Raw genomic sequence first — 24,183 nt, 5'->3', positions numbered from 1 at the left:
GCCTCCGTTTCTGGGCTTATCCGAGCAGCCTAGAAGCTTCCGACCTCCATCTTACCTGTGGGGTTCCCTAGGCGCGTGCGCTCCCCGACCAGCTTTAATCACGTCATGGTGGGAACTTCGGGGGCATCCCTACCAGATGACGTCACTCTGCTCTAATATTTAAACTGGCCTGCCCAGACAGCCGGCAACCTGGCAACGAGTTCACTTGCTGTTCTTCCAGCTTCTACTCAGCTTGTTCCAGTTTTGCTTCCTGGGTACCCGCTACTCGGAAGCCCCCCTCATCTCTTGGCTATCTGCTCCTCGGAGGGCCTTTCACCCGGATTCCAGCCTGCCTTTCTGCTGAGGCCTTCTATGGGACTTCTGCTTACTTCCTGTCGCTGTGAGTACCACTTTCTGGATCACTGTTTTGATTGCTACGTGGATGTACCCTGCTCTGCGGACCATTGCCGTGAGGATTCACTTCCAGGTACCCCCCTGCTCTGTGGCCCTGTGCCATGTTATCTGAGGAACCCTTGCCGGTGTACTCCGCTCTGCGGATCACTACCGTGTTCTTCCACCAAGGAACCTTCCTGCATTACTCCACTACTGATTCAGTGGAATAAACATCTCACTGAATATACCATCCTAAACTTATCCAGCTACATTTAGCTGGATAACTTTAGGTTAGGTTTTTTGCTATCTGGTTACATGTAGCCAGATAACTTTTGCTTAGGTTCTTTGTTATCCAGTTACATGTCACCAGAGCTCATGCTCAGTAGGGCATGCTGAAACCTCTAGAATCTTTGAGATCAAAGTTCCCTGCTGGGCTCCATCCGATGATGTCACCCATGTGTGAGAACTAACATCCTGCTGTCCTAGGAGAACATCTGTTACAGATAAGCAACTCTGCTTTATTTTCTATGAATTGTAGGTATTTTGTTCATTGAATAATAATGTGAGAAACTTTTGGTTTCCCTCACTAAGAGGACTGTATCATCTAAATGGGGAAGTTCTATGAACAAATTGGTAAAGAGAGGTTTAGGTTTGACTCCCCCATGTGGGAGCTTCAGCTGTTGTCAGCTAGTAGTTTATCATCCCAAAGCATCATCTGCTCTCATAGATTTTAGTTTGGATTTTGTTGAAGCAGGAGCTCTCTGCTTCTTGTCTAATCATGTAACTTCAGGACTGAGAGGAGCGAAAGGGATTTCCTGGAAGTCAGCCTGAATGCTTGTTTTCCTTTTTGATTGTTTTATAATATTTTACTCCCTTTTTGGAGAATTCCCTTTGAGAGCCAGTCTCATTTGTTGAAGCAGATTGGGGCATCCCTGTGTTCAAGGCTGGATTTGGAGTAAAGAAGACCTGCAGTATTTCTTCTTCAGCGGATAGACCTGACAGTGACCTGATGCAGGTGAATTTGAACTGTAGCTTAACTGTCTTTTTGCAATATCTCCTCTGTTTTATTCCACCCTTCCTGTCTCTTGTGTGATTTTTCCCCTTTTTGGATTCAGAGATTATTTTTGTTCCACCGGGTGCTCATGGACCTTGGACTCAGTAATCAAACCTTTGGGGAGAGTGGCGTGTCTCACTCTCAATGAAGCTGGAACTGTGGAACAATTCGTCCAGAGGAGAAGATCCCTGCTAATGGCTAAGAGGGAAGGAAACTAGAGGATTCAAAGGAAAGGTAACAAGAACTTTGTTGCTGCTATCTAGGTATAATACCAGAGAGAGTTCAGTGCCCATCTGGTACTGCCTTAGGAGTTAAAGAATGTAAGAAGATTCTAGAAAATGTATTAAAGCTGGGACCGAAGTCTAACCACCTACAGTGGGAAGAATGAAAAAATAAGTTGGGAAGGTAAAAATAGAACTCACTTTAATCTGAAAATTCTGAAGTATTTGGAGTAACTGGGAAGAAGGAATTCAGTGTAAATAAGAGTACTTTCAAAAGATATAGAGAGACTTTGCTAAAAAGGTGAAGTCACAAGTTTATTAAATCTTTCTGTTGTCTTATTGTTTGACTTTAATTGGAATCAGAATTGAAGCTGTAAATATTATCTTTCAATTAATAGAAGGACTAGGGGCATTCCATGAAGTTAGCATATAGCACATCTAAAACTAATCAAAGAAAGTTCTTTTTCACTCAACGCACAATAAAGCTCTGGAATTTGTTGCCAGAGGATGTAGTTAGTGTAGCTGGGTTTAAAAAAGGTTTGGAAAGGTTCTTGGAGGAGATGTCCATTAACTGTTATTAATCAAGTTGAATTAGAGCAGTGGTCCCCAACCCTATCCTGGGGACCCACCAGCCAGTCGGGTTTTCAGGATATCCACAATGAATATGCAAGAGAGAAAATTTGCATGCACTGCCTCCATAATATGCAAATTTTCTCTCATGCATATTCATTGTGGATATCCTGAAAACCTGACTGGCTGGTGGGCCCCCAGGACAGGGTTGGGGACCACTGACTTAGGGCATGGCCTCTGCTATTACTAGCATCAGTAGCATGGGATAGACTTAGCTTTTGGGTGCTTGCCAGGTACTTTTAGCCTGGATTGGCCACTGTTGGAAACAGGATGCTGGGCTTGATGGACCCTTGGTCTGACCTAGTATGGCATGTTCTTATCCAATCATCTAAACAACTATCAGTAAATGAAGTTGGAAACCACCCTGCTTCTCAGTGTATTTATTGGATGTAGAGACAGTGATAATTATCAATGCTGTGTATAGAGGACAGAGAAGGAGCTTTATTGCGAAAAAGAACCAGATGTAAGAACTATTGTTCATCCCCCAAGTGGAGTCTTAGAACTCAGATTGTTAATGCTATCCAAGGAAAAATGGGCCGATACAGTAAAAATGCGGGAGAGCGGGCAAATGCCCGCTCTCCCAGCGCGCACACAGGCCACTCTCCTGTGCGCGGATTCAGTATTTTAATTTATTTTAATTAGGGCCAGCGGTAAAAAGAGGCGCTAGGGACACTAGCGCGTCCCTAGTGCCTCTTTTTTGACAGGAGCGGCAGCTGTCAGCGGGTTTGACAGCCGACGCTCAATTTTGCTGGCGTCTGTTCTCAAGCCACGGGTTCGGAAACCGGACGCCAGCAAAACTGAGCGTCCGGTTTGCAAGCTGCGGACCTATTTCAATTTTTTTTTACTTTTTTTAAACTTTCGGGACCTCAGACTTAATATCGCCATGATATTAAGTCGGAGGGTGCACAGAAAAGCAGTTTAACAATTTAGCAATCTTAGCCCTAGATTCATCAAATTGCTATAAATATAGCCTGCAGGGGAGGGGGAGAAGAGAGAGATACTCTATAGGGACCAATATGTCACTCTACTATTTATACAACTGTAAGAGGGGGAACTATTACCTCGGGTGAGGTTTGGGTGGTGGGGTAGGTTTTAGAGGGCAGTTTTACATACAAGGTCAGAGGTACGAACAGCAGAGGTGCCATCAGTGAAGATTTTCTGTCAGGAACTTGCTTATAGTTTATAAAAAGTTGTAACTTACTAGACCCCATACACCAGTCTCACCACTTTGAAGATTCTTGGTCTCTGAGCTGTGAGAGAAGCTGAAGGTCTCGAACGCTGTCACTGGAAGCACACAGTATCTCGCTCGCTTGATGGCTTTGGGGAAGATTTGCTAATCTCTAGAGAGGAAAAAGACAAGTTCCACTCTGGCTGATAGGTAGCAGGCAGAACACTTAGGTGCACTGCTCTCCAGGATACTTAAGCTCGTCTTCCGCTTGGTTGCAGGAAGGGGCAGAGAGTGATGGCTCCAGCATCACCTTCTTAGTGATGTTAATTGGTCTTCATCACTACCTTCCAGTCTCTGAGTTGTGCCATTTTTAAGAGCCAGATATTCAGCTAATGCATATTAAAACAGACAAAATTGACTAGGCAGTGTGACAAAGCTGATTAGTGAGCTGACCTGTCTGATAAGGCCTCCTTTCAGGATTGGATGATCCAGTTTTCAGGCAGAACTGAGCTTTGCTGAAGGTCTTAGGTCTCTCTTCACACACACACACACACACACACACATACACACACACACACACCCTGCATTGTTTTAAGACTGTTCTGTTTACAGAGAGAATTTTTTTTCTTTCAGAGAGGCTTTGTTAAACAGTGTGTAATGGCAAACGAGATAATTCAGCCATGTATTGCTCCTCTGGCAGACATAATAACGTAAGATATGCCACACTGGGTCAGACCAAGGGTCCATCAAGCCCAGTATCCTGTTTCCAACAGTGGCCAATCCAAGTCACAAGGACCTGGCAAGTACCCAAACATTAGATAGATCACAAGCTACTATTGCTTATTAATTACCGTAATAGCAGTTTATGGATTTATCTTCTAGGAACTTATCCTAACCTTTTTTAAACCCAGTTACACTAACTGCTGTAACCAAATCCTCTGGCAATGTGTCCATTTTATGAAGTCAGAATCCATATTTTGCTTCATAGTAGTGAAATTTCAGGCATCCCCTACAGAACATCATTATTTTCTAAATGCCAAATATGCTGGTATATAAGGTAATACCTGAAAAGGGAATATCTTTCAACAAAACCATTTTGTTATCTGTAGAACAGTTGGTTTGAATGCCCAGAGATAGCTCAGCAGTTGTCCCCAGTCTGTGTAATAAACTATATTAAAGCAGAATTGTGTTCAATCCCAGAATTATGCTTATCTGTGAGCTGCATCTGATATAAGTCATAAATGAGAAATATATACCCCTGAAATAGTATTAAAGTTAAAGGATTACATTTATGATCTGGGATATCCTGGAATACCTGGGGCTTGATCCAGTAGAATTACTGAGATGCTTTACTAACAGTCAGTCAGCAACCTCAGTTGACAAGCAGCCTGATCTACCTGAAAGCCATAATGACCTACCTAGAGTATCATCAGACTCAACTATCTTTCAGGACCCAAACAGTAGTGGGAAGGAGGTAAAGACGTTATTCAATCACAAAAGGTTTTTGAGAAGTAGAAAGAGGACTTTGCAAGACTGGGAGACTGGGCTTGTAAACGGCAGTGTTATGAAGCTGCTCGCGGGCCCCAGCCGCGAGCAGCCTTTCACGCCGTCCATTCCTCCCCTGCGTGGTGGGAGCGCCGCCGAACCCTCTTCCTTGTAGCCTGAGTGCCTCCGCCATTGCCGTAACCTCCTCTGATCAAGGCCGCCGACATCTCTGTCTTCACGCAGCTCGGAGGCTGCCAATGCTATTGGTCCCCCTGGCCCAATGTCGCAGCTTTGTGCGGCCCAAGCACTGCTGCCGTCCTTTCTCCGTGGTGGGTGGAGCCGCCGCCGACGTTGCCTACCTTTGCAGCGTGGAACCGCCGACATCCCCGCCTCCCCTTGTGGCAGGGGTGCCGCTGCCAGTCCTTCTTTGCGGCAGGAGTGCCGCCGCTGATGCTGCAGACTCTGTCCCAGCCCTGGCTTCTTCTTAGCACGCAGCCGTGCCTCTCTACTGTATTTAAAGGGCCCGCAGCGGGAAAATCCCCGCAGCCCTGCTTGATGATGTCACCGGGTGTCTTATCTTCAGCCCTATAAAAAGGCTCCTCACTAGTCCCTCGTTGCCTTCGCAAGGAGCCTGTCTGCTCCTGGATTCCTCATCTCTTCTCATGTTTCTAGGAGACTTCTGAGATCCATCGTCTCTCCTTCAAGGTCCACTATTCTTCGTGGGAGCTCCCTTGCCTTCGTCCGTTGTTCCTGGTCTCTCATCGGATCCTGTGTTCTTGTCTGTCTCATGCCTTGACGTTCCTGTCTCCAGATGTTCCATCTCCAGATGTCCCAGTCTTCTCCGGCTCCTCTCTTTGGATGTCCTTGTCCTCGGATGTTCTAGTTCTTCGGTCCCTGTCTCCAGTTGTTCCAGTACTTCATTTCCTGTGTCCAGTGGTCATTGAGCCTCTAGTTCCTGGCTCCGGGTTCCCAGCCTAGTCTCGCCACTGGATTTCGCCTCCAGATGACCATTCTGTGAATAAATCCGTATCTGATCCGGTGTCCTGTTCCTGGTCATTGGAGCCTTGTTCCGGCTGGATCTTTCTTCAAGTGCTGCCCAGATTCTTCTTCCGTCCTGAGCTTCAGTCCTGCACTTGTTCCGTGACCAACCTCTTCAGGCTGTGTAGGGCGCGCAGTGGGACAGGGTGGTCCGCGACCAGCCCACGGAGGGCTGTGTAGGGCGCCCTGAGGGGTAGTGCCAGCCTGAGTCTCTAAGTGCCTCGTCTTGGCCAAGTCTCCAAGTGCCTATGTCTCATCCTTGTTCCAGAGTCATTGCCTATCCTCGATCTCTGTCCATCCTGTCGCACCTGCCGTTCCCAGGTGGCGGGTCCGAAAAGGCTATCGAGTGGCCAGAGGGCTACCCCAGAGACCAGCATTGTGTTGCTGGGTATCCTCTGGTGAGTTTGGGTTCAGCAGAGGTCAGAACACCCTGAGTCTTCAGCCTGTCCGCCCATGCTCGGATATGTCTCGCCTGCCTCGGCACGTCTCCGGGGTCTTCCTCTGGGGCTGTGCCATGGCCCAAGGGCACACTCTCTCTCCTGAATCTGGACCGCTACCTAGCGCTCCCCAACAGGCAGATGACATTTAATGTGGACAAGTGGAAAGTGATGCACTTAGGGAATAGCAATGTATATTATAGCTACACAATGCAAGGTTCCACATTGGGAGTCATCTCTCAGGAAAAGGATCTAGGTGTCATCATGGATAATATTTCGAACTCCTTTTCCCAGTTGCGGCAGTAGCCAAGAAAGCAAATGGAATGCTAGGAATTATTAGAAAAGGAATGGAAAATAAAACAGAGAATATCATAATGCTTCTGTATCACTCCATGGTATGACCACATGTTGAATACTGGGTGCAATTCTAGTCCCATATCTCAAAAAAACATATAGCAGAATTAGAAAAGGTACAGAAAAGAACAATCAAAATGATAAAAGGGATAGAACAATTCCCCAATGAGGAAAGGCTAAAGAGGTTAGGGCTATTCAGCTTGGAGGAGAGATGGCTGAGAGGAGATATGATAGAGGTCTAAAATAATGAGTGGAATGGAAGGAATGGAATGCAAATCAGTTGTTTACTCTTTCAAAAAGTACAAAGATTAAAGGACATGCAATGAAGTTACTAAGTAGTACATTTAAAATAAATAGGAGAAAATATTTTTATATTCAACGCATAATTAAGCTCTATGGATGCAATGAAAGCAGTTAGTGTAGCTCGGTTTAAAAAAAATATGGAGAAGTTCCTGGAGGAAAAGTCCATAAACTATTATTAAGGTGGACTTGGGGAAATCCAAGGCTTATATCTAGGATAAGTGGCATGGAATCTATTTAATTTTTGAGATCCTGCCAGGTACTTGTGACCTGGATTGGCCACTGTTGGAAGCAAGATCCTGGGCTTGATGGACTTTTGGTCTGACCCAGTATGGCAAATCTTATGTCCCTAAGAGAGTTGTGGGATGACAAGCCAGACCTGTAAATTTGGAGTTATTGCCCAAGGAAAATGTGACTGGACTACTTTAAGGCCCAATCCTGAGTTGGATACAGAATCCACTGTTGTCACAGATATCCAGAAATCTGAGAGAAAGGTTAAGCCCATTATAAAGCTTTCCTATGATATCTGTAATAACTATTGATCCACTTTTATCCCTTATTTACAAAAGTATTGTCATTAAAAGTAAGACAGAAATGATCTTTCATGTAGATGTTCATATTTGGTCCGTTCCTTTCATGATTTAGTATTCTGAAGCTATACCAACTGCTTTGTTCTAATACACAGAGGGGAATTCTCATATATTAAGTAGAATTTGATTGGTATGTTCATTTGAGATAAAGTTTACTTTGCTTGTCTGGTGGGGGAGGATGTAAATCCTTTGGTGCTTATTTTTACGCCCTTCCCTTTCCTCAGTAGGAGGGTGGTAGGGTATTGTTTCCAATCAACCTATAAAAGGATTATGGATAACAGACAGTAGTCTTAACCAGGTTGCGCCAGTATTTAAGGGGTTACTATAGAGACCTATGGAACCTCACTGCTGCTAGTGGCAAAATACTGAGAATGGCCTATTTCTGAGCCAGTCTGGAATTAAGATAGTTCGCCACAGCAAACAAACCACCCTTCACTCTGTCAAGTGCAGAGGGAAGGGAACAGGTGGTAAAGCCAAAACTAAAGGGAATGGAAGTATAGTCTAGTGCTACAGTAGGCCATAGGCTAGCCAGGTTGATACCAACGGGCTACAACACCTTGGGAAAAACCCAGCACTGGTGGTAGCCAACTACCATCCAGTAAGTCTAGGGCCACAGGTGTCTGGGAGCCAGATGTTTTGGGTAATAAACTCACTGGTTTTGGCAACTGTTTGGGGGCTGAATGTTGAATTAAGCATGGGATCTTGGTATGCTCATCTTCCCAAGATGCTAAGAAACATTGAGGTAACTTGTACTAAAGAGCTGTGATATGACTGCCTCAGACTTGGACAGCCTACCTGGAGCAGTGATTACAAGACTAGCAGTCATGGTACAGCTGCACTGGGGTAGTCTGCATGAAGGCATCATGGCTAACACCCAAACGTCTCTAAGCATGGGCAGGTCATATATTTTTGGACAAGAGCCATGCTCATTTTGATGGGAGCGGGGATTATTGCAGCACTGTTGCCTGGAAGGTGCAGCAAGCAGAACCTGTTGCAAGTTTGTCCAGGAACACTTTAGAGAAAAGAAATCCACCTACCTGACTGCACTGTGAATCCAGGAGACGTCCCACTTCTGAGGGTGGGCCCTGCACACTGCCCTGCATTTTAAATGAATTAACTAGTTATAGTAGACAGGGAGAAAATTGCTAAAAAAAAAAAAAAAAGCCCTGGGAAAAACCAGACATTAATCCATGAAAAGATAAATAATTATCAAGCGGGCCAACTCTACCAGAATCTGGGGACCTATAGAGTTTCTGAATCCCTTTCGAACCTGAGCTCTGGGGTTTGGAAGAGGAGAGCCCTGAAGAGAAATGTTCCTCTCCTCCCCAGCTAAATAACTCCAGCCTATTATTTATTTATTTATTTTTATTTATTTAGCATTTTTTATATACCGAGGTATAGCAGAGTTGCCTTCACTCCGGTTTATTAGAGTTTGCCAGGTGAAGTAACACACAGCACGAGCTCTCCCTCCACCACCAGCACCCCCTTTTCGTGTATTGGACTCAGAGGGTGGTAGCTCATATCAGGGTTGACAACCAGCCTCATCACTTTATCGCTGCTTTTCCATTGACCTCATTGCCCACTCATCCTTCTCCTCCTCTTCCTCCTCGCAGTCTTGTTGCTGAAGCTGTTGTGACCTCTTCTGAGCATCACAAAGATGGTAGTAAGGGGCCAAGGTTGAAGGGGGGGAGTCAGTTAGTGCACACTACTAGGTACTTCACTGGCCCTGGTCCCCTCCTGACTGCTGTGTGGGGGAGGGGAGGGTCTGTAAGCGTTCACTGGCTCAGTTCTCGCCCTCGCTGCTTACTGCTACTAACCCCCCCCACCAGGCCCAAGATTGTTCCCACCAGCAGCAGTGATTATGATTCACCAGGGGAGGAGAGGGAAGTGGGAGTAATAAGAGCTGTGGGGGAAGGAAAAGAGAGAGGGAGAGGGAACAATGAGGTGCATGGGAGGAAGAGACAGGAAAGAAGACAGCATAGAGTGGAGAGGGAAGCGGGTGTGATGAGGACTGTGAGAGCGAGTCCTGCTCTCTCCCATACACACACGCACACACTTTATCTAGCCCACCTCTGCGCCCCCACTAGGAAGACACTTGACTTGCACCAGCCTGAGAAATGACAAAAGAGAGAATAAAAGATGAAATGCAGAAGATGAAACCACAAAGCCAGAATGGGGGGGGGAGGGAAATCTGAAAGGTCGGTGACAATAAGAATACAGAAATAAAAATATTAGAAGGGCGAGCAGAGGAATTAGCCAAAGTGGCGCCAATTGAGATGATGTTTCGCTTAAAGACGATAACTAAAACTAAAGCAGAAATAGTCTTCGGGTTCATCAAGTGCCAATAAGGTGCTCTGAGAACCTGCGTACACCTCGCAATGCTTTAGAAATAATAAATAGTAATATTAGTGCTACCTGTGTAAATTGCCTTAGCATGTATAAGCTCCAATTAAAAAAAAAAATGTACAGAACTCATTAAAAGGCTTTTAACCTGCAGACCATAACCACCATTTTCAACAAATTAAACAATTGTTCAAAGTATAACCAGGGGGCTTAGGATGCAGAGTGAAAGCGATTGGAAATTACTGGCCTACCATGAAAATTGCTGCAGCAGTAATCATTTTCAGAACAGCAAGTGATCATATTCTGTACAGATTTCCACTCCCGCTTTTCCTGGCAGGCTTCAATATGCCTTTCATATCATGGTCTAGGTTGGTCAGACCTTTGCAGTCACTGCCTGTTCAAAGTTTTATTGTTTTCAAACCACTTCTTGCATTATTTGACGGAAGAATTATAGCGCCATCTTGAGGCCACTCTGCTTCCACCATAAGTCATCTTTTCCATGGTTCTGTTAAACACCATGGAGGATACGAGACCATAGACCATAAAACAGAGCAAAACAATGGCGGGCAAATCAGAAAAAGAGAAGTGGCAAAAAATGTTAAAAAAAAAAGTTTTCAATAAGAAGCCTGACCGATGATGGAGAGATCCACAGATAAGGTTTCCCTACACCATCGTGCTGTGAAGGGTTCCTTGCTTATTAGAGTTGAATAATTCTTGCTAAAAGGTAAATTTCAAAACACGCGCATAGGCGTCCGTGTGTGTGTGTGGTTCCCAGCGCGCGTACATGGACTCGCATGTTATAAAATCCGCTACCCGCGTGCATATGCGCGCCCCATTTTAGATGTGCGCGTGAATGCTGACTCGCGCGCGTAAGGGGGTTAAAGTTTATAAGAAGGGTGCGGCGACGCGACAGGGCCTTTCCCCAGTTCCCTTCCCTTTATCGGAACAGACTGGAAGGGAACTTCCTAAACTTCCTAGCTAACTGCCTCCCTTTTTCCCCCTATCCGGCCCGACCCCTAAAACCCCTCTACATTTATTTTTTGGTTTTAATGCTTACCCGCTCTGCCGTGCAGCAGCAGCAGGTTGCACATGCCGGTCCGATCCCGGCGCGCACTGTCCCGGCCCACCCACGCCCTGTCCAGACCCCTCCCCTTTTTACTCAGCTCAAGCCGGTCTTCGGCACGTACCGGGAGATTTTTTATTTATTTATTTATTTACGATTTTTTTTTTTATATACCGACGTTCATTTCAAAAAGAGATATCACGTCGGTTTACAATAAGGGACAATAGGTAATTCACTATCCCCTAAAAGGGCTTACAATCTAAAATTTTTGTACCTGAGGCTAAGAGATTACAAAAATAAAATAATCAAAATCAAAGTTCTTAACAATTAAGCAAAAGGTATAACAAGGAGCATATTAAACAAATAACACAAAGGGGAGTGCCCCTTTGTCGCACCCCTTCGGCGCGCGGCGCCTGCTGGCTTGGCGCCTTTCAAACTGCCCGGATCCGTTTGTGATGATGTCAGGGGAGGGGGCGGGTCTCAGAATCATGGCTTTCCCCACAGAAATCCCTTCTCAGTTTCAAAGGCAGTTTTTTCCATTTTTTTTTTGTCTTTTTACCTTGGATGTTAGCTGTTACAAGGTGATGAGCACTGGTGGGTAGCCCTCCCCATCACAAGCGCCTGCTGGCTTGGCGCCTTTCAAACTGCCCGGATCCGTTTGTGATGATGTCAGGGGAGGGAAGGTGCAGGGCCCGGCATCTCTCAGTTTTTTACCCATGCTGGCCTTTTAAAATTGAGCCATTAGTTTGCTTGTGCTGTGGTTTCAAATATCTTTTTTAAATCGCTAGTTTGTGCTTTTGCTTTAGGGAATTGTTTTTGAGCAGTCATTTTTTACATTTAACTGCAACTCCTCTGAACTTCACACCTGATGTGCCAGCGGTATAGTATGGTTTGAGACTTTGTCCAATTGTGGAAATGACGTTTATTTTATTTATTTTTTTTAGCTTTCTTGAATTACTGACAGTACACTAATGAAATTATTTGAGTCACCTAAGATATTTTCAACTTTTGGTGCGAGGGCTCATAAAGTAAATAGTAGAATTGGTTTAAGTAGAAACAGATCAGGGGCGTTTCAAATTCAAGAGGCCCTTGACAGCCAGTTGTGTTGAGTTGGTGCTTACACACTTACAATTTATGTAACTGAGTGCAGAGCTTCATTAATTAATCGTTGGATCTAATCCCTCTGTGCAATAATTGTATTAATTTGATTGCAATTAAAAATAATTTGATGGTTAATCGAGTGCTTGTTTACTAATTCACTGAATTAGTTTAAGAGCATCATATTTTGATAAAAAGAACCAGAAGCTGATTTTGTTAGATTTGAAGAGGATGAGCGATTCTACAGTTTTTTGATCAACTTCTTATATACTGATCGGTTCCCTGCTGCTGGATGTACTAGTGGGTTCATAATTTTATCAGCAACTGTTGGATCTACTTCCTCTGTGAAATAGTGATCAGATTTGCAAATAATTTGGTAGATGGCCAATCAGGCACTGACTCATTATCTCATGCACCCACCTGAGAATATTACATTTGGATAGTTTGACCCATAACTTGTCTTATGACCCAAAGATGACCTACAAAGTATTTTTTAATGTAGGACCCACATTTTGAAATTGTTCATAGGGATTGACTATTAAAGGCATTCTTCTGATTTTCACCAAATTTATTTGGAACTATTTTGTGATGACTGTTTGGGAATTACTTTTTGAGCAAGGAGGAAAGAACATTTCTAATGTATGCCAGTTGATATGTTTTATTCATTTGTACTGTATCAGCTCACAAGGAGAGCAGTAGTGAGCACCTTTTAAAGCGCCAGTATTTTCAAAATTCCCCTTGAAACAGGTAAGTATGGCAAAACACACTGTGCTGGGATTTTACATTTTTATCAAAATTGCAGTTAGGGGCTTATGATTAAATCGATGGGATTATCTACTTTGACACTGCTATAAGTATATAAAGTAGCCCTTTATTTTTTCCTTATAGACACCATTTATAATTTCTGATTTCCATACCATTGTTTTGTTTTAAAAAATAAAGCATGCCAGGTAATAATTAGATGTTCTTTTACTTGGAAAGATTTCATAACGCTTCGTTTAGTTCAGCTTCAGAATACAGGTATTTGTCCCTGCCTGATTACATGTTTGCAAATGTATCAGAGGTTCAAAAACATAAAACATTCATTTTTGTCATTTCCTTTATTGAGTCAAATTATGTTGTGATCCGACATCCTTCCTGGTGACACACTCCTTCTGATTGATGGCCATATTGAAATATTTCATACTTATCTGACTTTCTTATAGTGCCATTTTCCACAGCACTGTACATTAAAGTTTAAAGAGAGGGAGCAATGAGCGCAGATTACTGTGGGGGCTGGGATAATTTCCTCTTGGCTCGCTTCCACAAATTGGACAGAACTCCATTTCAGTACAATGCCGTTATCTTTATTCTGCAAATATTTGTTATAGGGAGAAGAGCACACTTTCAGCAAGCTCTCAGTGGGCATTCCGGCTTTCATTATAATGTATCAGACTTATATACTGTTTCTACACAGAAAAAAATATTATGCAAAGTTTTGATTACACAAATTGCTTCGTCTTAAGTTTGGGTTATTGATGCAAACTATGCAATACATGTGTCTACCTAGCATATGTATTAAAGATAAGAGGTGCTACACATCTTTGCTTAATCTCCAAGACCTTGAGCAAGGCCGGTTCCCATGGCTTGCTAAGAGGAAAACATATTGAACTGGTAGAATTATGATTGGGTAAAATGAACAGAGAGGTACAATTCCAGGTCCTAGGACCTACCAGAGCCTCTACAGTATGAAACCAGGAAAAACATCAGAGAATATGGCTAGGTGCCTTCCAGAGGAACAAATATGGGCATGCAAAGGGGTAATGGAGAATTGAAGGGCAGGATATAAGAGTCCCTGCTCCTAAAGATATGACTTATTTAGCAGGTGCTGTAATCCTAATTTGTATTCTGCAAAATTCACCATTTAAAGAGCATAGATGCAATTGGTTGGTCAGAAGGCATTCATGTACTGCCATCAATTTTCTCCTTTAGTCCTATGACATATAAAGCTAAATTTGAAACATAATTAGGGACACCGGTCTCCTGTGATGCCACAGTAAGCACCACAAATCTCATCCATTGCTATGGAATTGGCTTGTCCCCAAGGAATAACAGGATACCATGTGCAGGCCTGGCGCGACCTGGTGTACACACCGTGCATTTACATGGGGCGGCACACCTGGGAGGGCGGCTGCAGCAGGAAAGGCCGCTGGGCCACAGGCGGAGCTCAACTCACCAATGGTGGCCACAGGAGAGGCTGCAGGGCGGTGAAGAAGACCCGCTGAAGCAAGGCCACCATGGGAAACCATCTCCACGGCGGCGAAGGGGTTTGGCAGCGAGCCCCAATACTTGCGTGTGAGTATGTGAAGAGCCTGGATGTGAGTATGTGAGGAGCCTGGGTGTGAGTATTAGGGATGTGAATCGTTTTCCATATCGTCTTAACGATAGAAATCGTGTGGCAGGGCAAGAAAATCGTCTTAGGCACGATTTTTTAGTTAAAAAATCGTTAAAAATCGTTTTTTCCGATTAGTGCGCACTAACTCGAGTTAGTGCGCACTAACGGGAATTAGTGCGCACTAACTGGGAGTTAGTGCGCACTAACTGAAAATGATACAATTTGACACTTTTCAGGTCAGATAAGGTCAGTTTAGGAATGAATATGTATTCCTATTGGCTGCCCTCTTATTTATTCATGTTACCAAGTTTCCTACTGACAGTATATTTATTTATTTATTTTATTTAGAGGTTTCTTATATATATGGGGGATGGGAAATGGAAACAGTTGGTAGCTTGACAAAACAAGTAATGTGATCAGTCAATGTGACTAGAACTTGTGCCCTAACCCTGATACCAGGGGTATTGTGATCTTCCTGCACACAGTGCCCTATCCCTATTAATACCAGGAGTGTTGTGATCTTCCTGCACACAGTGCCCTATCCCTAATACCAGGGGTGTTGTGATCTTCCTGCACACAGTGCCCTATTCCTGATACTGGGGGTGTTGTGATCTTCCTGCACACAGTGCCCTATTCCTGATACCGGGGGTGTTGTGATCTTCTTGCACACATCCCGATATCAGGGATAGGGCACTGCATGCAGGAAGATCACAACACTCCTGGTATTAATAGGGATAGGGCACTGCATGCAGGAAGATCACAACACTCCTGGTATTAATAGGGATAGGGCACTGCATGCAGGAAGATCACAACACCCCTGGTATCAGGGATAGGGCACTGTGTGCAGGAAGATCACAATACCCCGGAGGAGTGAGGGTCAGGCAGCTCCCCCCTGTCTGTGAAGCCAGCCTCTCACTAGTAATGCAGGGAGGGAGCTGTCTCAGACTTCACCATCCTCCCCCCCCCTTACCCACACACCATTCACTAGCTGGAACATGGGGGAAGTCAGGAGTGAGGGTCAGGCAGCTCCCCCCTGTCTGTGAAGCCAGCCTCTCACTAGTAATGCAGGGAGGGAGCTGTCTCAGACTTCACCATCCACCCCCCCCCCTCACCCACACACCATTCACTAGCTGGGACATGGGGGAAGTCAGGAGTGAGGGACAGGCAGCTCCCCCCTGTCTGTGAAGCCAGCCTCTCACTAGTAATGCAGGGAGGGAGCTGTCTCAGACTTCACCATCCTCCCCCCCCCCCCCTCACCCACACACCATTCACTAGCTGGGACATGGGGGAAGTCAGGAGTGAGGGTCAGGCAGCTCCCCCCTGTCTGTGAAGCCAGCCTCTCACTAGTAATGCAGGGAGGGAGCTGTCTCAGACTTCACCATCCTCCCCCCCCCCTCACCCACACACCATTCACTAGCTGGGACATGGGGGAAGTCAGGAGTGAGGGTCAGGCAGCTCCCCCCTGTCTGTGAAGCCAGCCTCTCACTAGTAATGCAGGGAGGGAGCTGTCTCAGACTTCACCATCCTCCCCCCCCCTCACCCACACACCATTCACTAGCTGGGACATGGGGGAAGTCAGGAGTGAGGGTCAGGCAGCTCCCCCCTGTCTGCGAAGCCAGCCTCTCACTAGTAATGCAGGGAGGGAGCTGTCTCAGACTTCACCATCCTCCCCCCCCCCTCACCCACACACCATTCACTAGCTGGGACATGGGGGAAGTCAGGAGTGAGGGTCAGGCAGCTCCCCCCTGTCTGCGAAGCCAGCCTCTCACTAGTAATGCAGGGAGGGAGCTGTCTCAGACTTCACCATCCTCCCCCCCCCCCCCCCCTCACCCACACACCATTCACTAGCTGGGACATGGGGGAAGTCAGGAGTGAGGGTCAGGCAGCTCCCCCCTGTCTGTGAAGCCAGCCTCTCACTAGTAATGCAGGGAGGGAGCTGTCTCAGACTTCACCATCCACCCCCCCCCCCCCTCACCCACACACCATTCACTAGCTGGGACATGGGGGAAGTCAGGAGTGAGGGACAGGCAGCTCCCCCCTGTCTGTGAAGCCAGCCTCTCACTAGTAATGCAGGGAGGGAGCTGTCTCAGACTTCACCATCCTCCCCCCCCCCCTCACCCACACACCATTCACTAGCTGGGACATGGGGGAAGTCAGGAGTGAGGGTCAGGCAGCTCCCCCCTGTCTGTGAAGCCAGCCTCTCACTAGTAATGCAGGGAGGGAGCTGTCTCAGACTTCACCATCCTCCCCCCCCCCCCCCTCACCCACACACCATTCACTAGCTGGGACATGGGGGAAGTCAGGTGTGAGGGTCAGGCAGCTCCCCCCTGTCTGCGAAGCCAGCCTCTCACTAGTAATGCAGGAAGGGAGCTGTCTCAGACTTCACCATCCTCCCCCCCCCCCCTCACCCACACACCACTCACTAGCTGGGACATGGGGGAAGTCAGGAGTGAGGGTCAGGCAGCTCCCCCCTGTCTGTGAAGCCAGCCTCTCACTAGTAATGCAGGGAGGGAGCTGTCTCAGACTTCACCATCCTCCCCCCCCCCCTCACCCACACACCATTCACTAGCTGGGACATGGGGGAAGTCAGGAGTGAGGGTCAGGCAGCTCCCCCCTGTCTGTGAAGCCAGCCTCTCACTAGTAATGCAGGGAGGGAGCTGTCTCAGACTTCACCATCCTCCCCCCCCCCCACCCCTCACCCACACACCATTCACTAGCTGGGACATGGGGGAAGTCAGGAGTGAGGGTCAGGCAGCTCCCCCCCTGTCTGTGAAGCCAGCCTCTCACTAGTAATGCAGGGAGGGAGCTGTCTCAGACTTCACCATCCTCCCCCCCCCCCCCTCCCCCACACACCATTCACTAGCTGGGACATGGGGGAAGTCAGGAGTGAGGGTCAGGCAGCTCCCCCCTGTCTGTGAAGCCAGCCTCTCACTAGTAATGCAGGGAGGGAGCTGTCTCAGACTTCACCATCCTCCCCCCCCCCCTCACCCACACACCATTCACTAGCTGGGACATGGGGGAAGTCAGGAGTGAGGGTCAGGCAGCTCCCCCCTGTCTGTGAAGCCAGCCTCTCACTAGTAATGCAGGGAGGGAGCTGTCTCAGACTTCACCATCCTCCCCCCCACCCCCTCACCCACACACCATTCACTAGCTGGGACATGGGGGAAGTCAGGAGTGAGGGTCAGGCAGCTCCCCCCTGTCTGCGAAGCCAGCCTCTCACTAGTAATGCAGGGAGGGAGCTGTCTCAGACTTCACCATCCTCTCCCCCCCCCCTCACCCACACACCATTCACTAGCTGGGACATGGGGGAAGTCAGGAGTGAGGGTCAGGCAGCTCCCCCCTGTCTGTGAAGCCAGCCTCTCACTAGTAATGCAGGGAGGGAGCTGTCTCAGACTTAGTGCGCACTAACACGATTTAACGATTTTTAACGATAAATCGTTAGAATTTCTATTGTATCGTGTTCTATAACGATTTAAGACGATATAAACATTATCGGACGATAATTTTAATCGTTGAAAAACGATTCACATCCCTAGTGAGTATGTGAGAATGGGCACCTGGGTGTGAGTATGTGGGAATGGGCACCTGGGTGTGAGTATGTGGGAATGGGAGCCTGGGTGTGAGTATGAGGATGAGAGCCTGGGAGTGTGAGTGAGAGCTTGTGTGTGTGTGTGTGTGTGTGTGGTAGAATATGTGAGAGTGAGAGCATGTGTGTAAGGGAGTCTTTGAGAGAAAGCATGAGCCTTTGTGTGTATGTGAAAGAGAGGAAGGGAAGAAGATAGGAGAGAGAAGAAGCAGAAAGAGAAGAGTGACCCTGAAGAAAGAATTAGGAAAAGACTGACAAGGGGAAAGTGGAAAAAAGACACCTGGACAAACTGATTAGAAAAATAAAAAGAACAGACAACAAAGATATAAAAATATTTTGAGATTTTTGCAATTGGACTTTGCCATCTTTGAGTATATGCATTTCTTATAATTTTGTATTTTGCTCTTTAGCCTTCCACTGTTTAGAGTCTGGTTTCTCAGGCTTTGTATTTTGGTTTCGTTTGCATGTTTTTATTTCTAATTTGTAGTCCCTTATTTCTGTCTTAGGTAAGAGTCGATCTGTGTTCTGCCTGTGTGTGTGACTGAGGTGCAGTATTGCTGCTAGCGTGTAGTTTCTCTGTAGAGATTTGTAGCAGTCTGGCTTGTTCTGTTGTCCCAGTAGGTGGTGTATTAATGTTCTAGGGCCTGGTGTAATATTTGCATTGCTTCTTTTTCATAAGGTTGCTGTTATTTGAGTCCTGCATGTCAGCTCTGTTATTTGTGTTACTTCATAAAATGTTTAGCAGTGGAGGAGGTCTTTTTTCTTTTTTTGGTGAGGTGACCCCAGAATTTGAATACAGCTATTTTTCATGTTGGGTTGTAATGTGAATGATCGTAATTTTGCTATGGTGATCTCTGCCTTTCTGGAAAGAGGATTTGAGAAAGAATACATTGATATTTATTTTATGACATAATTGATTGGATCTGATGTTTGTGTTCTTTGCTTTTTGCCTGATATTTTTGTTCATTTAATTGCAATAAATATAAAATAAATTAATACAGATTAATAAGGAATTTTTAATCTTGGTAAATGCTTGAAATAATAGAGTTAAAATTTTCTAAAAAGTTTCACTCATGATTCATAAGGGCTGATATAGACTACTTAGGAACCCATTGTAAAATGCATGCTAAGGCATTATTTATCAATAAGAGTACAGCCAGTATGGTTCAGACCTGTATGCTTACTGCCCACCCTTGTTAACCTTGGGCCCACCCAAAAACTCAGATCCGGCTATGCCAATGGCCTGCAGGGCCGTGGTGGAGCTCATCCCACCACAGCCTGAAGTTAAGGGAGAAGGAGGCTGGTGGGGCCTGAAATGAAGAGGACGGGGGGGGGGGGGGGGGGCGTCACAGTTGAGCCCATCCCACCATGGCCTGGAGAAAGGAAGCCGTGTCTGTGTGAGAGCTTGTAGTGTGTCAGAGCTTGTGTGCATGTGCATGTTTTTGTCTATGTGAAAGCTTGAGTACGTATGTATGTATTGTTTCTGTGTGAGAGCTTGAGTGAATGTCTGTGTCAGAGCTTGCATGCATGTGAAATGTATGTGTGTCTATGTGAGAGCTTTGTGTGTGTCAGAGCTTGTGTGCATGTGCATGTTTTTGCCTGTGTGAGAGCTTGAGTACGTATGTATGTATTGTTTCTGCATGAGAACTTGAGTGTATGTCTGTGTCAGAGCTTGTGTTAATGTGTATATGTCTGTGTGGGAACCTTTGTGCAAGTGCCTGTGTGTGCCTGTAAGAGCCCATGTATCACACACAGGTTCTCACAGGCATGCTCACACACACACATACACATATGTTTGAGAGGGAAAGAGAACAAGTGTATGTGAGAGCATAGGCATGTATATAAGAGATGGAGTGTGTGAGAGAGTGAATATGTCTGTGTGTGTGAAGATAGTTTGTGTGGCCCTACCTCCCCAATCCACGACAATCTCAAGGTGACTGGAAATCAAAAGATCCCAGGTATGGAGAGCAGGAGAATTTTTTAAATCCTTATTAGTTTTAATTATTGTGTGTAATTTGATATTTCTACTGTTTTGAAATATTTTATTGTTTTTGTTGGGAAATATTAGAACATTTAAATTATTGGATTTTTTCATTCATCAGATATTTTGAAATATTTTATTGGTGTTTGGGAAATTTTGGATATTCTATTTAACTAGTTTGAAATATTTATTCTTTTTATGACTATGATTTTACTATTATGATTGATTTCTTGATTTTATTTTTTAATGTTTTATGAAGATTGGTAATGTTTCTGTTTTTCCATTGTTGCTCTGCAAATAGAGGCTGACTTGTTGTGGGTTTCAGTTCACTACTTTCTGGTCTCTTTATTCTGTATTTGGTCAGGCTCTGTCTGTGTTTTCCATGTGTACGTGTGTGAGTATGCGCGCGCGCAAGGCTGTGAAATTTGCTTAGTTTACCTATTTATTTATTTATTTATTTATACGGTTTAATATACCAATGTTTGGTTGGAGTACCATCACCTCGGTTCACAAAAAAATACAATTTAAAAATTAATTCTACATACATCAGTAAAATCATATCTCAAACAAAATACCCTTCCCTGTCACCTCTCCCTGTGCTAATCAGCCAGAAGGAAGAGGAGAGCAGCAGATCCTCCTCTTCTTCCACCTGGGGGCCTTGACCATGGGTTCCATTTGGGGGGGGTATCAGTTTTGAAAAATATAGATTGCTGGAGGGAGCTGGGATATTTTTGATGGGCGTGAGACAGAGAATGAATGATGCGGGGGCGTGGGGAGCAGTGCAATAATTGTTCGCACAGGGCAGCAAAAAAGTTAGCACCAGCCCTGATCCTGTGCCATGTCAGGTGGGGTAGAGTTGGGTCAGGAAGGGGATGATAACTGCCTTCCATGATGTTTCCCCTCCTCTGCTGATCCTCAATCATTTATTTCAACACCCAATCCCAGAGCTTGCTCCTCAATGGGCAGGAAGACATGAGTGTGTAACACCGCTTACCTCCAGACACTCCCAGGACAGCTTTCTGCAGCATAATGCATCCTAGAGCCTAGTTGAAACCACCTATACTTCCTGTAGCTCTTTTATAGATCATGCAGCCAGCATTTCCTGTGGGCACTGTCTGGTCGCCGCATCTCAAAAAAGATATAATTGTGATGAAGAAGGTACAGAGAAGGGCTACCAAAATGCTAAGGGGAATGAACAGCTCCCCTATGAGGAAAGACTAAAGAGGTTAGGACTTTTCAGCTTGGAGAAGAGACAGCTGAGGGGGGATATGATAGAGATGTTTAAAATTATGAAAGGTCTAGAATGGGTAGATGTGAATCGGTTATTTACTCTTTCGAATAATAGAAGGACTAGGGGGCACTCCATGAAGTTAGCATGGGGCACATTTAAAACTAATCGGAGAAAGTTCTTATTTACTCAACGCACAATTAAACTCTGGAATTTGTTGCCAGAGGATGTGGTTAGTGCAGTTAGTATAGCTGTGTTTAAAAAAGGATTGGATAAGTTCTTGGAGGAGAAGTCCATTACCTGCTATTAAGTTCACTTAGAGAATAGCCACTGCCGTTAGCAATGGTAACATGGACTAGACTTAGTTTTTGGGTACTTGCCAGGTTCTTATGGCCTGGATTGGCCACTGTTGGAAACAGGATGCTGGGCTTGATGGACCCTTGGTCTGACCCAGTATGGCATTTTCTTATGTTCTTATGATGATGTCATCCCAGCTCTGGTATATAAAGAAGCTCAGTTCCACCACCCAGCACCTCAGTAACAGGTCCCTTGCTGTGCTTTCTGCCTGCATTGCTGGGTGCTTTGTGGCCTGCTTTTATTGTCCCTGTCTGCTGGCTACTTGACCCTTGCCTGGATTCTGACTTAGCCTGATTGCTGCCTGCCTTGACCCATGCTCAGCTATGGACTTTATTTTGTTTGTTTGCTGCCTGCCCTGACCATGGGCTGTATCCATGTGATGCTCGACAGCTCTCTTGCTTGCTCCTCGCCTAAGTTCTGCTAGCCTCTGAAATCAAGGGCTCAACCTGTGAGGGAAGAAGCTAGTAAAGGTGAAGCCCAGATCCAGTCCCAGCTTCACTATGTCTGCCTGCTGTCAGTGTGGGCCTAGCTGGTTCACATGCTGGGCTGCGCCCATCATGCCACAGCTAAAGGACTCACACTCTGTGTGACAGAATGGCAGCGAAACAGCTGGCAATCCCCTCCTTTGCTCTCAGTGTCCTGACTCGTGCTATGAACTGAACAGCACTATGGTTTCCTGCATAGATCAAACCACAGGTTTGGCCCCCAGATGGAAGAAGAGGAGGCTCTGGGAATCAAAGAGGCCTTGAGGGGTCAGGCATCATTCTATGTATTGTTGTTTTGAGGAAGAGATGGGAGGATTGGGGTGCAAGTGAGTTTATTGCTGTGTCATGGGAGTGGGGAGACTGCTGTCTGAGCAACCTTGTGTTGAGTAGCTGGTAGCTGCTGATCCTGTGATGCATGGTCAGTGTGCTAGCCTTTTTCACAACATCCCAGGGTTAACTTGATCATAACTACACAATCATGAGAAAGTAAATGACTTTTGTGCATCGGGGAATATGAGCTCAGGAGCTCATTACCCTCATTTAAATAATTAGCATGCATTTAATTTGTTTTTCAGCCGGATGGCAGCAGCAAATTTTCTGGTGCACCACAAATTAAGCTGTCATCCTATGTCCATGGTGAGTTTAGTCATAGAAAGAAAAAAACAAAGTACATGGTTCATGGGCAGGACAGGCCAACCTGTCCATTTAAGTGTCCAGAGTGGAGCATGTAGCATAGACATGGGAAGGACTCAAACGTTAAGAGTGAGGGCTGCATTGGAATGTTCCACCAGTTCCTTCTACCCAACCCCAGCTTATCCCCATCAGGCTCTCCTCCTTGTCCACATTAAATTTCATCTACCATTTGGAAGCCCAGTCTTCCACTTTCACAAGGTTCTCCTGCAATTTATTACAGTCTGCTTGAGATTTAACTACTCTGAATAATTTTATGTCATCCACAAATTTGATCACCTCATTTGTCATATTCTTTTCCAGATCATTTATAAATATATTGAAAAGCACCGGTCCCTGAGGCACTCCACAGTTTATCTTTTTGCACTGTCAAAACAGATCATTTAATCCTACTCTCTATTTCCTGTTTTTTAACCAACTTGCAATCCACAAAAGGACAACTCCTCCTATCCCATGACTTTTTAGTTTTCTTAGAAGCCTCTCATGATGGACTTTGTTAAATGTCTTCTGAAAATCCACATACATTACATCTACCGGTTCACCTTTGTCGACGTTTATTTCCAAAAAATGTAGGAGATTTGTGAGGCAAGATTTTCACTGGGTAAATCCATGCTGGCTGTGTCCCATTAAACCATGTCTAAATGTTTTGTGATTTTATTCCTTATAACAGTTTCCACGATTTTTCCCAGCCCTGAAGTCAGGCTCATTGGTCTATAGTAAAGTAAAGATACCTTTATTTTATCTATCTGTCATATTGGATTCCTTGCCTTCTTCCTGAACATCCCAAGATTTCAGTACCTGATATTCACCTTCCCTTGCCATGCCTTGCCCAAATAGTTCTCTACTTTTCCTCTTCAGATGCCAGTTCTTCCTCGCTCCTCTTTTTGGGGATCTTCCTCTCTTTTATTATTCTGCATCTTTTCTCGAGCCATTCAAACTCTGATCTTTCTCTTTGTTTTTCTCCCTTTTCTTAATTTCATCTATTATTGCCTAATCATCATTTAGCAACTGTGAATGGGTAGCAGAGGGTCTCTTCCTTCTGCCAGCTCTCACAGTGCCCTTGGGCAAGGCCTAACCTGTTAACCTAGCTGCAAGGTTGATTGTGAAAGTGTTGGCAGCAGGACATTGAATGAGCTCCTTGGTAGATTATCTTACTTCAGACAATAACGGGGATCTCATGTTGGCTAGCGGATGAACTTTGAGTCAATAGATGGCAGCATGAAGGCCACACAGTGGCTACTGCGGAGCAGCTTCTGACTTCCCCAGTCATCACACTAAGGTGTGCCATTGGATCAGGATTTCAGAAGCTTAGAGAGATCACAATTGGGG

The sequence above is a fragment of the Rhinatrema bivittatum genome, chromosome 3 (assembly GCF_901001135.1).
Source record: "Rhinatrema bivittatum chromosome 3, aRhiBiv1.1, whole genome shotgun sequence".
Taxonomy (NCBI): Eukaryota; Metazoa; Chordata; class Amphibia; order Gymnophiona; family Rhinatrematidae; genus Rhinatrema; species Rhinatrema bivittatum.
Note: the sequence above shows the minus strand (reverse complement) of the source record.